We start from the raw sequence: 5850 nt of genomic DNA on the forward strand, positions 1-5850 counted from the left end.
GGGGGGGGGGGCGTGAGTAATTTTAGTTTTATGAAAGGGGGCGCCATGGAAATAAGTTTGAGAACCACTGTCTTAGCAGATAAAACAATTGGGATTGCGCAAATACAAAAGTTGGGTTGCGCACGCGCATTCGCGATATATTCGCACTTAAAGTTTTGACGTCTACAATTGATATGTCTCGTCCGAACGTCCTTTTTTGCCTTTGTGTGTACTCTCGTACGAAGATAGTAGGAATGAAATGAATTCCTGCTGTTGAGACTTTTCATTAGAATACCATGAAGGATAATACCAGTTTTTAGCCGCCCCTCCCCCCTCCCAATTACAAAAAGGAAGGGAATTACAACCGATCCCTTTGCGACCTTTCAATTAGAGAACCATGAAGAATAAGCCAGTGTCCTTCTCCCCTGCACTGATCATTTCATGGAAAATGCGCTAAAAAATAGATCATACACAGTGGTATTGGAATATGGATATTGAATGAAGACACTAACAGCCTACAACAATTGATGGTTCTTGTTTCTTCTCTAAGTAATTCTACAGTTATTGTGGAGTGCCTCTTACATTATCCTCCTCAGCTTTTAAATCTTGCGTGTAGCACATCATTGATATACCAGATCTCCTGTGAGTTTTGAGCATCTTTCTTTGCTATTGCGCAACAGGTGGCCGTATGCGTTTACTTTTTAACAATTTTATTTTCGATATCCTCTTCTCGACCTAGACACGGATCAAAGAGAAATATCATCAGCTTTTAATACCGCTACTCTTATTACGCAAGTCGTAATTAATGGCGATATAAGCGTAATTGTTTAACTTAAGCAGGACGTCAATTCCCACAGAGTAACTGCGGTTTGTACTTATTCTTTGCATTTGCAAAGGATGTAGTTTATACGATATATCTGTGTAGCTTCATTAAGAATGCTTATATAAGTTCTCTATTTAAAAAACAATCTTATACACAAATAACCTATACAGGGTGTTACACGACCGTTCGAAAAAAAAAAATCGGGTTGTAGAGGGCATCAAAACAAGCACTTTTTCCAAATAAACCGAGGGTCCAATGTGTTTCGTTTGGGAGCCACCCCCCAAAGAGTGTTGAAATCTGCATTTCTTCTTTAATTTTTTTCTCAGCAACCATAAGAGTTACAAAGTCGGGTGGCATGTCTTTGAATAGCTTTTTGGGTATGCTCTTTCCGATTTTGCAATTTTTTTTTCAAAATTCCTACCCCTAAAGGGCGCACCCCTAAACTAGGGTGCAAAAAAAAATTCTGATTTCGACTAAATTTGGTATCTGGGGGTTTTTTAACATGAAAATCACGAATCTGAAATTAGTTTTTGAAAATTCGAAAAAAAAAGTTCCACTGCAATTCTTGGCGGGACAACGAAAATAGAGATAATTCCACGAAATTGTTGTGTACATACTAAACGAGTTAAGGAACAAAACTGTCGAACAGTTTTTTAAAATAACTTTTCAAACAAAAGTTATACTCATTTGAATGTTGGTCCTTCGGGTCGCGAAGTGTCCCAAGCCTACTAGTAAGCCAGGAGCGTGTTCTTTTGGAAGTTATTTTTCAACCTAAGATTATGAAAATTTTTGATCATAGTGAAAAAGTATCATACGGAAAGTGATTTGACTTTTTCCCCTACCTTATTTAGATAATAAATAATCGATCAGCGCTTTAAGATACCTTGGTAAGTGTTTTAATCGATACATCGAATTTTTTAATCATTTAATGACCGAATTAATTCCAAATAACAAAATATCGACTCAAACCGTTAATCTTTTGTTTTTGCGACATTGTCAACCAACACATGCAAAATTATGGCTTACTAGTAGGCTTGGGACACTTCGCGACCCGAAGGACCAACATTCAAATGAGTATAACTTTTGNAAAAAAATTCTGATTTCGACGAAATTTGGTATCTGGGGGTTTTTTAACATGAAAATCACGAATCTGAAATTAGTTTTTGAAAATTCGAAAAAAAAAGTTCCACCGCAATTCTTGGCGGGACAACGAAAATAGAGATAATTCCACGAAATTTGTTGTGTACATACTAAACGAGTTAAGGAACAAAACTGTCGAACAGTTTTTTTAAATAACTTTTCAAACAAAAGTTATACTCATTTGAATGTTGGTCCTTCGGGTCGCGAAGTGTCCCAAGCCTACTAGTAAGCCAGGAGCGTGTTCTTTTGGAAGTTATTTTTCAACCTAAGATTATGAAAATTTTTGATCATAGTGAAAAAGTATCATACGGAAAGTGATTTGACTTTTTCCCCTACCTTATTTAGATAATAAATAATCGATCAGCGCTTTTATGTACCTTGGTAGGTGTTTTAATCGATACATCGAATTTTTTAATCATTTAATGACCGAATTAATTCCAAATAACAAAATATCGACTCAAACCGTTAATCTTTTGTTTTTGCGACATTGTCAACCAACACATGCGAAATTATGGCTTACTAGTAGGCTTGGGACACTTCGCGACCCGAAGGACCAACATTCAAATGAGTATAACTTTTCTTTGAAAAGTTATTTTAAAAAACTGTTCGACAGTTTTGTTCCTTAACTCGTTTAGTATGTACACAACAAATTTCGTGGAATTATCTCTATTTTCGTTTTCCCGCCAAGAATTGCAGTGGAACTTTTTTTTTCGAATTTTCAAAAACTAATTTCAGATTCGTGATTTTCATGTTAAAAAACCCCCAGATACCAAATTTCGTCGAAATCAGAATTTTTTTTTGCACACTAGTTTAGGGGTGCGCCCTTTAGGGGTAGGAATTTTGAAAAAAAAATTGCAAAATCGGAAAGAGCACACCCAAAAACCTATTCAAAGACATGCCACCCGACTTTGTAACTCTTATGGTTGCTGAGAAAAAAATTAAAGAAGAAATGCAGATTTCAACACTCTTTGGGGGGTGGCTCCCAAACGAAATACGTTGGACCCTCGGTTTATTTGGAAAAAGTGCTTGTTTTGATGCCCTCTACAACCCGATTTTTTTTTTCGAACGGTCGTGTAACACCCTGTATATAACCAATATCAAATGAGAAATCGTAATTTTGACCGCACGACGCTCAAGATATTGATTTTTCATACAGCGCGACCTAAACTTTTCGAACGAAACTTTGAAAGAAATTTGTTGAAGTTATTAAACAATTGCGGAAAGTTTGGCGTAGTCGTAAACAGTTTTTGGACCGCCGTTTCTGACACTTGACCCAATGTTGGCATTTTTTTAAATGCACCATCCTGTATATCTTAACCTCAATTTTTTGCATTTTTTTTTCCTATTACATTGATATATAAGCACAACCTATACTTTTTTTTATACAATGTGAGCAACAATGATTGAAGCGTGCGTCATCACCGCTTGTTCCTATTAATATCAAAACTACCTTCTTTGTATGGAGTTGTATACGAAAATGACGTTCTGCGCTGTCACGGTGACGTGCGTCTATTCGTATTTCGTATCTTGTATCAAATCAGCATATGCTATGAGCGGCACATTGCCAATTTAGCTGAAGCGGCACGCTTCAATCTTTGTTGCTCACTCTGTATCATTTTATATTGTATCATATTTTTCACAATTTTGAATTGACTTTCCATGGATACAATAAACAACACAAAATCTCCATGAATCCATGGCCTACCACTTAAAAATAGTTAAAGAAATATAGGTGTCGTTGAAATACATCACTGTAATCAGGAAAAAGAATGTAAAATAAACGACGTTACGCTATACAGGATGTGGCATTTGAAAACTACCAACTTTGGGTCAAATCTCTGAAATGGTGGTCCAAAACTTTTTTTGACTACGCCACTGGATTCTATATAAAAATATCTAAAATAGGAAGTTTTTACCTGTTTTCTATCTTACATGGATAGATATGACCGACTGTGTAGCTCAGTGGTAGAGCGTTGAGCTACATAGCTAGAGGTCGGGTGTTCGAACCTGAGCTGAGGTAAACTGTGACAGAGATGGGATTTTCCTCAGATCAGTTTTGGAACATTCATTAGGCTTTCCTACAGTTTTCCTAATTCGTAAGGTAAATACCGGAGTAGTGTAGAACAAATAAGACAGCACCTCTAAAAAGCACTATGCGGAGGGGATTCTGTTTGTGGTATTAAAAGTTGGGTACCTACATGATTTTGACTCGCGACTTACCTTAGAGAGATCTCTTTGGGACCCTCAACTTTTTAACGTTTTTTCTATGAATAATACAGCTTATACTTGCGTTAATTCCGTCCATCTGTGGGTTCGAGTTCTCAGCACATGGACCTTGTAGAAGGGTGGGTTTTTCTTTATTTAGTTGGTTTCAACAAATAGGGTAGACGAAAATAATATCGAATAAGATATTAACGAAATTTTAATTGCAGATCTCATATAAGTGAACATACTTTTAATGTACCGGGTGACCCAATAAGACTGTTCCTCGGCCATATCTCTAGAACCGTTCGTCATATGACTTAGCGGTAAAAAAAAATTATTGGGTAAATCGGTCATGAAGAATCGCTGGAAAATATTTTCAAGTTCTAAAAATGACTAACAGTGGGCGTAACTGCCATTCTAAAATTTTAAAATTGCATTTTCTGTACATTTCGCATAATAAACTAAAAAATTGTTTTCACATTTTTAAAGAGAATCAGTTTGTCTATCATTTTCGTAAAAACAAAAACTCAGTTATTTCAAAAACAAAGATGGTGTGGGGCGTTCAATTGTTTTTGCAAAAACCTGCTTTAACTTCTTAACCGATTGACCGATTTTAACAAATTTGATATGGTTGAAAAGAGCATTCCTTGGGAAATGAGAATCAACCAAAATATAGTTAATTTAGTTGAATCCTTCTCAGGGACGGACCTAGACAAAAAAATTGGGGGGGCAGACATGACATTTTGCCAACTCAACTGTAAAAATTTCCAACTCAAACGGGTAGTCTAATAAATCATGTAGAAAATGTAGGATATCAATATTCGGTCTCTAATACTAATTAAACGCAATACCAAAATACCAACCTTGTGTTGAAGAAGAAGGAAGTGACGTTCCTATTAAAGAGTCCTTTTTTATAGATTTTGCCGTAATTCTGCATTCCTTCAATAGTCGATTTATTACATTTACGATACTTTCGCGGCTTCGCCAACTGGTAATGAAAATTACCAACTCTTGTCAAAATTGCCAACTGGTTAAGTATTGGAGGGGCAACCTGCCCCCCCATAGGTCCGTCACTGATCCTTCTCCGCCAGGAGGCTAGTTTCGACACTATGACCCAAAATCCTAAAAAAATCAAATGGAATGATATGATTTTTTCTTTATGAAAAAATAGCCAAATAACATCCAAAGAGGCCAGTGAAAACCGTTTTTCAAAATTTCGTTCCTAACCTCAAATATTGGGAAAATGAGATTAATGAATTACCTAATTAAAAAAATGCTTAACTTGTATCTTAAATTTACTTTTTCGTATTTCCGGTATTTGTCGATGGCGCGAAAGAAAAGCACCCTACACTTTTAGGTAGGCCTTGAAAAATTAAACAAATGAAACATGATGCATTATAAAGTAATAACAGCCGTAATTTGTAAATTATTCTGCTGTGTTTACATTCAGAAAGTGCAGTTTTTTGAATTTTTAATCTTTTCTAAAATACCGATTTCTAACCAAGAAGCATTTGATATGCTGGCGATATATTTTGAGTATTTTCAAAATGCGACCATCGCTGCCCGCATTTTCTATTTGCGTTATCCGAATCGACCACGAACCATCGCCGCCAGCATATTAAATGCTTCTTGATTAGAAATCGGCATTTTAGAAAAGATTACAAATTCAAAAAACTGCACTTTCTGAATGTAAACACAGCAGA

General features: G+C 35.9%; 1 protein-coding gene across 1 annotated transcript in view; it reads right to left on the reverse strand.

Annotated features, from left to right (window-relative positions):
* The window catches only part of LOC116179410 (probable leucine-rich repeat receptor-like protein kinase At2g33170), a 320289-nt gene that overhangs the window by 293282 nt on the left and 21157 nt on the right, over positions 1-5850 (reverse strand). The gene's annotated exons all lie outside the window — the stretch shown is intronic.

The sequence above is a fragment of the Photinus pyralis genome, unplaced genomic scaffold (assembly GCF_008802855.1).
Source record: "Photinus pyralis isolate 1611_PpyrPB1 unplaced genomic scaffold, Ppyr1.3 Ppyr1.4_LG8, whole genome shotgun sequence".
NCBI lineage: Eukaryota > Metazoa > Arthropoda > Insecta > Coleoptera > Lampyridae > Photinus > Photinus pyralis.